We start from the raw sequence: 12678 nt of genomic DNA on the forward strand, positions 1-12678 counted from the left end.
TTTATATATATTAGGGTGATACTTTATTTTTTTTTTTTCGGTCCCATCGTGAATTCTTGTTGGAAATACCCAAAAAAAAAATTCCCTGAAAGTTTGAGCTCTTAATATTAATTAACGTCCTCGACCAAGGCATGTGAATATTTCCCATTGAAAATACACAAAAACTTTGATTTTTAATTTTTGAATTTCTAAAGCTCAGCGGCATTTCATGGGATCACTTTGATCGAAGATGGTTTTTCTTAGAATTGAACGCTCTACAAAAGTGCCCATTGCCGCAAAGTCGTAACTCACACTGGCGAGGCAGTACGGGCCACTGAACCTGATTTTTTCATAAAATTGGCGTTTTTTCGCATTTATCTCGTAAATATCAAGAGCTACGGAAAAAATGTAAATAACAAACTTGTGGAGAATTCAATTTCTAACAAAAAAAGTCTTATAGACCAAATCGCTAAGATCAATATTAAGCGAGATATTAAGCCTTGAATATATTTTTTCGTGAAATTTTGGCCGATCATTGATTTAAACTTATTAATATCTTGTTTACTTTCTCTGCTTTTTAAATTTTTTCTTCAATATATTTTTTTAAGGCTAGAAAACTAAAGCAAAATTAATAATCTACAATATTTAACCTTTAATGATAATAAACATTTAATCAAACTCTTTTCTCTTTGTTTCTTCTCCGTCAGTAGGTACTTAATAATCTAATGGCAACGTTGCGATGTAACTAACATCGCGGTGATTCCCCCACCAGTTGATCAACAACATTTGACAAAAAGTACGCGACCAGCGAAAGCTCAGTCATTGTCCGCAAATCGAAAGCCTCTCTCCTCTCCAAAATCCCCTCTTTTACGTAACCTTGAATTAGTTTAATAAATCGCCCGCCTAATTGCAGCGCTTTCTTTGTTCTTTATTGTGTGATACTAATGCCGCAAATATCGAGAACAAAGCTCAGTGAACACTGAATGTACTCGCGTCGCATTTGTATGCTTTACGTTGCGTTACATTTTTCTATCATTTTATTCTTGTCAAAGATGTCTGAACAAATCGGAAATAGAGTTTATAATTATTTAATTGGATTTGAAATTCATAATATTAATAATATTAAGTTACCTTCGTGTAGGGATGTATTGAATCTCTTTATGTACAAACATCAATCCTTAAAATTAAGTATACGAGCAAGTGCTAGTAGTGTGATCAGTGATACGAATGCTATTTGGGCTAATCTTTTGATTCCAACTTCTCGACCTCAGCACAGTATTAAAAAATTGGAAAAAATTCACAGTGACTACATGAAACTGAAGAATCATCGAAGTCGTGCAAAGACATCGAAAAGACAACGAACAAATGTGGAACAGTTTAGCAAACGTCTTGATAAATTATTTGACATTGCAAATTGTGCTGCACTAAAAATTTACCGAAAAATTTGCAGCAATTTTTGACAGATTGTCGTAAAGGAAATAGAAATATCCATCTACCAGCAATTGACGTTATACCAGAAGAAACTTCTGGAAATCTGTCTGCGATGGAAGTAGAAACTCCCAATAATGAGGAAATTGGTTAGTTCTAATATTATAATAGTTTTGTTTAATTATATTTGATTTGTTTAACATTCAGCTAATATGTTTACTAATTCACTGTTAACATTTTTCATTTCAGGAATGAAATTATCCCAACAGTCGTCCTTAAATAGTTTCTGTAGTTCCATATCAAATTCCAGTGAATTGAAGCGAACTTGTTCAGACTTTGAAGATACAATGCCAGTGCCTAAGAAAAATAAAATTGATATTCTGACTTCGGAATTAGTATTAGCACTAGATAGAACTAAAACTAGTAACAGAAATGCGATGTACATCATTTCTGCTGTTATTCAAAGTTTAGGACTTGAGATTGATAAATATAATTTAAGTTACTCCACTATTCGCAATGCGCGTATTTCAAAAAGAGAAGAAATTGTCGATACGATCAAAGAAGAAGAAATTTTTGATGACTCTCTCGTAGTGCACTGGGATGGAAAGATGCTTCCTGCGGGAAATGGTCAACCAAAAGCAGAACGATTATCAATACACGTCACCGGAATAAATACTGATAAAAATTTAAAAACTCCGATTCTCTCTGATGGCACAGGTGAAAGCCAAGCTTCAGCCATTTTTGAAACGCTGATAGAGTGGGATCTTTGCGATAATGTTAAAGCAATGTGCTTTGATACAACTAGTTCAAATACCGGTAAGTTAATGTTGTGGTTGAATGAATTTATATCACAGTATTTGTTTTTTGACTTGGGAAGAAATTTTCAAATAAGAATTTGATTAATTTTTTAATTATTTTTACGAATGTTGAGTTAAAATATAAGCTGAGTCAAAAATTTGAATAACTGATAATTAAATAACAGTTTATCAATAACTAATTCTTTGTTTTAGGTTGTTTTAATGGCGCATGTGCATTATTAGAAGATAAAATTGGCCGTGACTTATTATATCTTGCTTGTCGCCATCATACTTCTGAATTGATGTTACGAAATGTTGCAGAAGTTGCTTGGCCAGTGACGAATAGTCCAAATGTACCAATTTTCAAAAGACTCAGAGATAATTGGGAAAAAATTGATAAATCTGCGTATGAAATCGGCACAGAGGATAAAGATATTGCACTTATTTTTAAATCAAAGAAAAGACGATATTCTTGACTTCATAGAAAATCAACTGAAGGTATTAATTAATTCATAAATAGTTTTACCATTGAAAGAATTATTATTTATAAAGTTAATTTCTTTTACAGTCATTAGATCTTTCTGATACACTGATAGAAGGACTTGTTAATATTTAATAAGCTTTATTAACTGTTAATAAATGATTTTTAACATCATGGGATTTGATAAATATTTATTAACAGTTAATTAGTATTCATTACGTAGAATTTATTAACTGTTAATAAATATTTATTAATTTATTAATAGTTAATAAATATTTGTTAACTGTTAACAAATATTTATTTAGGATAAAAAGCATAAATAGCAATTTTCTTTTGACACTTTTTATAACCCTATAACTGGAATACATTGATAATAATTCAATTCACTTAATAAATTAACGTTTTTAATATGTAAAAATATAAAAAATAATTATGAGCTGTGATAGAATTTGGTAGTTTACAATAAATGTTATTATAATGTAATATAATTAATGCAAATAATTTATAAGGATGATTTTTGTTTATAAGCAACCTTCATATCATATGACATTGCAAGCCAAACAAATTCACTCAACCAAGTATTTATTAACTGTTAATAAATATTTGTTATCTATTAATAAATATTTATTAAATATTATTAAATGTACTTTTCTCCCTAATAAATATTTATTTAATGTTAAAAAATATTTATTAAATTAAATTATTATCTTCAAATAAATCAAATTATTAATAGTAAATAAATCCTTTTATCAGTGTAGTTATTTTGCATACTTCGATATAACTCGAATTTTTAAGTGATTTAGTTTTATAAATTTTGCCTTTTTAAATAATATTTTTTACTTTAAAATTCTGAAAATATCTTCTTTTCTGGCCGCAATTATTAAATTTTTCTTATTTTTTGTTAGAATCATCATCCGAGAAATGATTACAAGGAGTTTTTGGAGCTGAGCTGTATCTTTTTGGGTGGTATCAAAAGTCATAGAGCCGAATTTAAAGCACCTGGTGCTTTTCATCACGCACGGTGGTTATCGAAAGCTCTCTATTGCTTGAAAATATATATGTTTAGAAACCAGTTTAAAATGGGAGCAAACGAAAAAAAAATTTTGCAGAAAATATGTGTTTTCATCGTAATATTTTATGTAAAAATATGGTTTACTGCTCCTAATGCAATAAATGCTCCAAACTCAGATTTGAAATTAGTAAAAGATCTTATTGACTACAGAAAAATACATCCAGAAATTGCAAATGCAGCACTCGATAAATTGTCTCGGCATTTGTGGTACTTACACGAAAATCTTGCTTGTTTAGCTCTTTTGATGAAACTGTGTCAGTAGAAGAAAAAGTAAAAGATCGTACAGAAAATAAATTCCCAGGTAGCGGTCAAAAAGCCTAATAAACGTTTATCAGTCGCTTATGAAGAAATAACGTCGTTATCTGAGAAAAACATAAGCGATTTTGTTAATCCAAACTCGTTGTTTATTTTTGAGCAATTTGAGCTCCCCTATGAATTTTTGCATACAGATCCAAGTTTGTGGGAATCAAATCTTGAGTATAAACGATGTTATGATACATTCAAAAAGTTAAAAGTAGTAAACGATACTGCGGAAAGAGGAGTAGCGCTAGCCGAAAGTTTTAATGAAGTATTGACTTATAACGAAGATGAAAGACAAAGAATTTTTCAAACTGTTCAGCACCATCGATCTCAATACACATCGTGTAAAAAATCACAATATATTGACAATGAATTAATCTAACAATTCATTTTCTGCTTTCAATAATAATTAATTGGTATTGTTGTTTTATTTTTATTAAATACTTATTGTTGTTAATATAATTCGAACTATTATAATTTAATAAACTGTTAATAATATATAAATTATTTAAGTGTAATTGAATTCATAAGTTTTATGCAGAAACTCGTAAATCCATTATTTATTAAAGATTCTTAAGATATAAGCTTTTATAATGTAAGATACTTATCATATCCTGTTTTTCTAGCCTTAAAAAATATATTGAAGAAAAAATATAAAAAACAGAGAAAGTAAACAAGATATTAATAAGTTTAAATCAATGATCGGCCAAAATTTCACGAAAAAATATATTCAAGGCTTAATATCTCGCTTAATATTGATCTTAGCGATTTGGTCTATAGGACTTTTTTTGTTGGAAATTGAATTCTCTACAAGTTTGTCATTTACATTTTTTCCGTAGCTCTTGATATTTACGAGATAAATGCGAAAAAACGCCAATTTTATGAAAAAATCAGGTTCAGTGGCCCGTACTGCCTCGCCAGTGTGAGTTACGACTTTGCGGCAATGGGCACTTTTGTAGAGCGTTCAATTTTAAGAAAAAACCATCTTCGATCAAAGTGATCCCATGAAATGCCGCTGAGCTTTAGAAATTCAAAAATTAAAAATCAAAGTTTTTGTGTATTTTCAATGGGAAATATTCACATGCCTTGGTCGAGGATGTTAATTAATATTAAAAGCTCAAACTTTCAGGGAATTTTTTTTTGGGTATTTCCAACAAGAATTCACGATGGGACCGAAAAAAAAAAAATAAAGTAAAAAAAAAATCACCCTAATATATATATATATATATACACAAATTACTCTGTTTATTATTATAATTACTATGTTAACTATATATCAAGCAACGTAAGTATTTTATTAATAAAAAAAAAAAAAATTTTTTAGCAATAATAATGGCAAAAAAAATGTATAACAATTTAAATTCATAAGAATAAATAATAAATATAGAACAAATTATTTCATTATGATAGAACATTACAATAGATTATTGAAAGTTAGATTTAAGGTTAATCTTGAAGCGGACTGGCAGGAAGAAGGGGAGCACGCAAAAAAATACGATCGTCAGTTCGTCGGTGCGACAAACGGGTAACGTGAAGACGTCAAGACGCAAATAAGTTTGTTTAAGTTCATTTATTACTAATTTATAACGTTAATTATCTGAATTTGTGCGAAAAATTCTATAACAATTATCATATTATTTCTGTAAGGTGTTTAAAAAATATTTAAAAAAGCTCATAAGTTAATTATTTGGGTTATTTTGACTTCAAATTCCGTCTCCAGACTTACGGTAAGTTGTCTTTAGAATGGCTATCATAATAAAAATAATGATTCGGGTTAAATATCCGCCTTTTTGATTTTTCAAATTGATTGATTTTTTAACAATCAGTATTGTTCACCATTTTTCTATATATTATTATTTTTAATCAAGACTTTGATTCAAGCATTTATTACATTGTTTATAGCGTATTAATTAATGTTGAAGAACTTAATCTTCTGAATTTGCGTAGAAAAATTCTTGAACTAATTAATTTTTCTTGGTTTAAGGAAATTTTACCTGATTCAAGAATTTTTATTTCGAATCAAGTCAATTTTTATTTTTCATTTTGCAGATATTTAAAAAATGTCCAAAATTTTTCGAAGTGGTAAAAAATATTCAGGAGAGCAGCTTGACTTTTATATAGATTTAGACAATTATGAGAAGAAAACTAATTATCTTTTGACTTCATATGATACGAGAACTCTGTCTGCTGTTCATAGAAGACGTCTCGGTAAGGATAGCCGTCCGAACCTACTTCTATACGAAGTAACATACCACTGTGTTAAAGGCAGAAAGAAAAACACCCCCAAAGATTCTAAAAAGTAAGTGCAGCGAAACTACATTTCTTTACTTCAAAAAACTTTGTACCTCCATGCATCTGAAATTTTTTATTTATTTGGTTGTAGTATTGTGATTATTACTAATATGATTTATTTATTGTAGAAAATACTGTCTGGTTGAGCTGATAGTTCGGATGAACTTAGAAGAAAACAAGTTCGTAATTAGAGAATGGAAGCACGAACATAACCATAAACCGTCGAAGGATACAAAATCCAAATTATCATGGGAAGAAAAATTCTTAAAAAGGATGCGGGAAGGAACTAAGAAAAATAAAAATAATAAAAATAATCAAACGCTAGAAGAAAAAACGATCGATTGTTTTTTGAAAATCCTGCGAGAGAATTTAATTAAATCGTCAGATACGTTGAAAATGAAACTGGAGCTACTAAAAGACTATGGACAAAAGATAACAGAATTAGACGGTAATAAAGATGATTTGACATTTCCAAGGATTGAATCAGATGATGAAGAAGAAATTTTGTCAGAGCAGGAAGAACTATAACATGAAGAAGAAACAATGTCAGAGCAGGAAAAATTACTACATGAAGAAAATGGATACGAAAAAGATGAAGTATTAGAGAAAAAAAATAAAAGTAAAAAGGTTAACGAAAAATTGGAAAAAATAAAAATAAAAGAACCTACAGAAATTCAGGATGATAATGAGGTCACAAAAAAGGTCAAGAAGTACATCCCCATAATTGACAATAGAATAATAGATAGGTCCTTTAAAATTGTATCTCAAAAAAGAACGCAAGAAGAAGAAGCTAATAATAATAATAAAGAAAATAAAAAAATTAAGATTGAACGAAATAAAGATGACAACGAAGAAGGAATAAACATACAAGAGAAGCTATCAATAGATAATATGGAAAATAATGATTTGAAACAGAAACTATTGGAAAAATTGATAGGCAAAGAAACAACAAAAAAATGTGATATGGGGCACATTATAGAGATGAAAGATTTAAACAAAATTGATCAAACATTATTAGAATTTCTGCTAGAAAATGTCACTCTGATGTCACAATTGGAAAAATTCATGAAACCGGAAGTTGTAAAGTTTCTTAACAAAAAATTAATTGATGAAGCCATGTAAAAAAGCAAAATAATATTTTACAGTTAAAATATGTAAAAATTATGAGATTTTAGAAAGTTTAAATACTTTGAAATGATTTTTTTTTTTTTTAATTAAAAAGGCATGATTAAAATATTTACTTAGACCGTTTAATACATTTATAAGATTTAGATTAAAACTATTTTAAGTAAAAAAATATATTGTTTTTTAAATTATTTAATTGAGTTTTATTAATAATCATTTTAATAATATTACAATAAAAATGATAATAATAATAATAATCATATTAAAAGCCTTTATTAACGATTGTTACATTCCATCTTATAACTACATTTACTACCACCTGTTAAATAATAAATCGTTTTACATATTTCAACCTAATTGAGTACTTTTAAGTAGATAATAGCAGATTGGTAGCTAACGAACGTTTCGAGAAGTCAAGAAATCGTGAATGCTGATTTCGTTGATTAGATCTCACCTAAATTACGAACTTTACACTAATTGTAAAACGAACCCGTTTAGAAATAAACGGGTTCATAAAATTTAACTTTTTTTTCAAATGATAAGTGTATATTTTGAGCTGGGGAAGTTTAGAAGTAGTAAAAAATTTGCAACTGTAATTTCTTCTCGCATAGCCCTTGCTAATTTTATCGCCTAGACCTCGCAAAAATTACGAACTTTCGGTTGATTGCAAAACCCACCCGTTTAAAAATGAACGAATGTATCTATTTTAACCGAAAAATGTATTTCTCATTGAAAATTGTTTTTTGCAAACTGGAAAAATCTAAAAAGATTTAAACACGGCTGCCTATTTCTTGTGAGCTAGACTTTGTTTACCATTCTACACCCACTTTAATCGCTAATACCACCCGTTTTAAAATAAACGGGTTTTTGTATTTCAACGTAATTAAGTACTTCTAAAGAATGTCTTATTCGAAGGTAACGAAATTCACAAGCCGTCAAAAATGTGCGAAAGCTAATTTCGTCAACTAGATATCGCCCCAATTGAAGCTTTCAGCTGATTTCAAACCTCACCCGTTAAAAAATAAATGGGTGTATATATTTCAGCCTAATGAATAACTTTGTATTGAAAAATGACATTCTTCTCACAAATGAGACCTGGCCTGAATTACAAACAAAGCTGATTGCGAAACTCACTCGTTTAGGAATAAACGGGTTCATAAAATTCAACCTGTTTTGATTCAGAAGTGTATATTTCAAACTGGGGAAGTTTAAAAGTAGTTAATAATTTGCGTCTGTGATTTCTTCTCGCTTAGCCCTTGCTGAAATTTCGAACTTTTAGCTCAACGCGAATACAACACGTTTGAAAATGAACGGGTTTATGTATTCCAATGTAATGAAGTACTTTTGAGTAACAAATGGCTTTTTGCAAGCTAGCAAAATCTGCGAGGAGATAAAAATTCGCGAATGCTGAGTTTGTTACCTAGACCTTGATGAAATTACGAACAGCTGATTGTCAAACCCATCCGTTTGAATATAAACGGGCTTATGTATTTTAACCTGGAAGTATTTCTTATTGGCAATTGCTAATTGCAAGCTGGCAAAATCTGCAGAGTCAAAATTTTATGAATGCTAATTTCGTCACCTAGACCACCTCGCCTCAATCGCACACTTTCGGCCGATTGCAGAAATTACCCGTTTAAAAATAAACTAATACCACCCGTTTGAGAATAAACGGGTTCTTTTATTTCAACTTAATTAAGTACTTCTGAGTAACGAATAGCTTATTTTAAGCGAGCGAAAATTGCAAGGAGTCATGAATGTGTGAAAGCTAATTTTGTCGCCTAGATCTCGCTCCGATCGCCTAGATCTCGTTACAAAGTAAACGGGTTTTTATCTTTCCGCCTACTTTCCAGTTAACAATGGCAGAACGGTAGTTCGCAAGGCCTTCGAGGAGTAAAAAATTTGCGAATACTGATTACATCATTTAGACCAGGCCCAAATTACGAACTTTAGGCGGATAGCAGTCACCCGTTTAAAAATAAACGGGTATACATAATTCAACCGAATATTTTTTATTGACAATTACTAATTGCAAGCTAGCAAAATCATCAAGGAGTTAAAAATTCATGGCTGCTATTTCTTCTGAAGCTGATTACTATTTCCAACCGTTTGATGATAAACAGGTTTTTATAGCGCATTTCAGATGCCATAAGGGCATATACCGGCAAAAGGTCCTGGTGAAAAGCCATAAGGGCATATAAAAAATTTTTTTTCGGGAATCAACGTAGTTTTGTCCGAAATGTGGAGAAATGCTAAAAAAAAATTTTATACGCCCTTATGGCTTCGTGACCCACTTCGGATGCCATAAGGGCGTAGCAAAAAAATTTTTTTTCGGGAATCGATGTATTTTCGTCCGAAATGTGCAGAAATGCAAAAAAAATATTTTATATGCCCTTAAGGCTCCCGGGACCCACCTCGGATGCCATAAGGGCATATAAAAAAAATTCTGTTATTTTTTTTAAGTCCAAGAAAATTTTTAGTTAGGCAAAATTTTTTTTTTGCATTTCTGCACGTTTCATACAAAAGTACGTTGATTCCCGAAAAAAAATTTTTTTGCTACGCCCTTATGGCTCCCGGGACCCACCTCGGATGCCATAAGGGCATATAAAAAAAATTCTGTTGTTTTTTTTAAGTCCAAGAAAATTTTTAGTTAAGCGAAATTTTTTTTCGCATTTCTGCACGTTTCATACAAAAGTACGTTGATTCCCGAAAAAAATTTTTTTTGCTACGCCCATATGGCTCCTCGGACCCACCTCGGATGCCATAAGGGCATATAAAAAAAATTTTTTTCGGGAATCGATGTATTTTCGTCCGAAATGTGCAGAAATGCAAAAAAATATTTATACGCCCTTATGGTTCCCGGGTGCCATAAGGGCATATAATTTTTATATGCCCTTATGGCATCTGTAACACGATATATTAACATCGTTTTTCTCAGTAAAAAAAGGTTCATCAGCAACTAGCGAAGCCTGCAGTGAGTCGCAAATTTTCGCAAATGCTGATTTCGTCACCTAGACCTCACCTCAATTGCAAACTTTCGGCTGTGCTGAAATGATCCGTTTAAAAATAAACGGGTCACATATTCCAACTTAATTTAGGATATTTTAGTTGAGAATGGCATCGCAAGCTGGCAAAATCTGTAAATTTAAATCTGAAAGTTTAAAATTATCGGCTGCTATTTCTCCTTTGGGCTTTGCTTAACATTTTGCCCTTACGCTAATCGCTAATACCACCCGTTAAATAATAAATGGTTTTATATATTCCAACCTAATAGTTTTTTCAGTTGACAATGGCTTGTCGGTAGCTGGCAAATTATTCAAGGAGTAAAAAATTTGCAATGCTGACTTTGTTGCCCAGAGCTTGCCTTAATTATGAACTTCCGGGTGATCGCTAATACTACCCGTTTAAAAATAAACAGATTCATATACTCCAACTTATTTTAGTACTTCTCGGCTGACGATCGCTTATTGCGAATTGGCGTAATATTCAGGAAGTTAAAAATTCATAAATGCTGATTTTTTCACAAAGACCTGGTCGGAATTGCGAACTTAATCGAGATTGCCAATACTACCCGTTTGAAAATATACGGGCTTATTTATTCCAATGTAATTTAGTTTTCTTTGGTTGACAATATTTTATTGCAAGTCAACAAAATGTGCTAGAGGTTGAAAATTCGCAAATGCTAATTTTGTCGCTTAGACCTCATTCAAATTGCAAACATGTTTACTTGTTTAATTATTTACTTCTCGGTTAAAAATGGTTTTTCTAAGCTACTTATATCTGCAAGAAAGTTAAAATTTGCAACAAAAATTTTTCTTTGGCATGTTTAAAATACTGACTCGACAAATCGCTAATACTACCCGTTCGAAAATGACCGTACCGGGTTTATGTATTCAAACGTAATGAAATACTTTTGATTAACAAATAGCTTATTGTAAGTTAGCGAAATCTGCAAGGAGTCAAAAATTTGCGAATGCTAATTTTGTTACCTAAACCCCGAAGAAATTACGAACTTGTGGCTAATTTCAAAACTCACCCGTTTAAAAATTAACGGGCTTAAATATTTTAACCGAATAAAGATTTTTTTTTTGACAATTGATAATTGCAAGCTGGCTAAATCTACGAACAGTCAAGAATTTGCGAATGCTAATTTTTTCACGTAGACCTCATCATCTCAGTTGTAAACTTACGGCTAACTGCAAAAATCACGCGTTTATATAAATGGGTTCATACATTTCAGCCTAATTAAGTAATTTTCAGTTGACAATCTCAGATTGGTAGCTGACGAAGCTTTCGAGAAGTCAAAAATTCGCGGATGCTGATTTGGTCGCTTCGACCTCACCAAATTACAAACTTCCGGCTTTGCAAAATTCACCCATTCAGAAAAAAACGAGTTCATGAAATTAAACCTTTTTTTTTTAATATAAATGGGTTTATATATTTAGCTTAATAAAGTACTTCTCGATTAACAATAGCTTTTTGCAAACACTGCAAATTCTGTAAAGAATGAATAATTCGCGACTATTATCTCTTCTTGCTTAGCTCTAGCTTAACTTACGAATTTTACGCAAGTTGCATATACCACCCGTTTAGAAATAAACAAGTTCATATAATTCAACTTAAGTTTTTACTTTAAATGCTAAGTGTATATTGCATGGTGGGTAAGTTTAAAAGGAATCAAGAATTTCTAACTGCTATATTTGCTGGCGCAGCCCTTGCTAAAATTATGAACTTCCGTCTAATTGCAAAATTTGAACTGAATAAAGTATTTCTCATTAACAATTGCTAATTGTAAGCTGGCAAAATCTGCAGTCAAAAATTTGTGAAAGCTAATTTCGTCGGCTAGACCTCCTCACCTCAATTGCAAACTTTCGGCCGATTGCAAAAATCACCCGTTCAAAATGAACGGGTTTATATATTTTAGCCTTATTAGGTACTTTTCAGTTGACAATGGCTTATTGGTAGTTGGTGACATCTTCAAAAAGTTAAAAATTCATGAATACTTTTTTTGTCACGTAGAATTGGCCGGAATTGCGAACTTGAGCTAGATCGCCAATACCACCCGTTTGATAATAAACGGGCTTATTTATTCCAACGTAAATTAGTCCTCTTCGATTGACCATTTTTTATTGCAAGTCAGTAAAATCTGCAAGAGTTTGAAAATTTAACTATTATCTCTTCTTGCTTAGATCTTGCTTAACTTA

Source organism: Cotesia glomerata, linkage group LG3, assembly GCF_020080835.1.
Source record: "Cotesia glomerata isolate CgM1 linkage group LG3, MPM_Cglom_v2.3, whole genome shotgun sequence".
NCBI classification, from domain to species: domain Eukaryota; kingdom Metazoa; phylum Arthropoda; class Insecta; order Hymenoptera; family Braconidae; genus Cotesia; species Cotesia glomerata.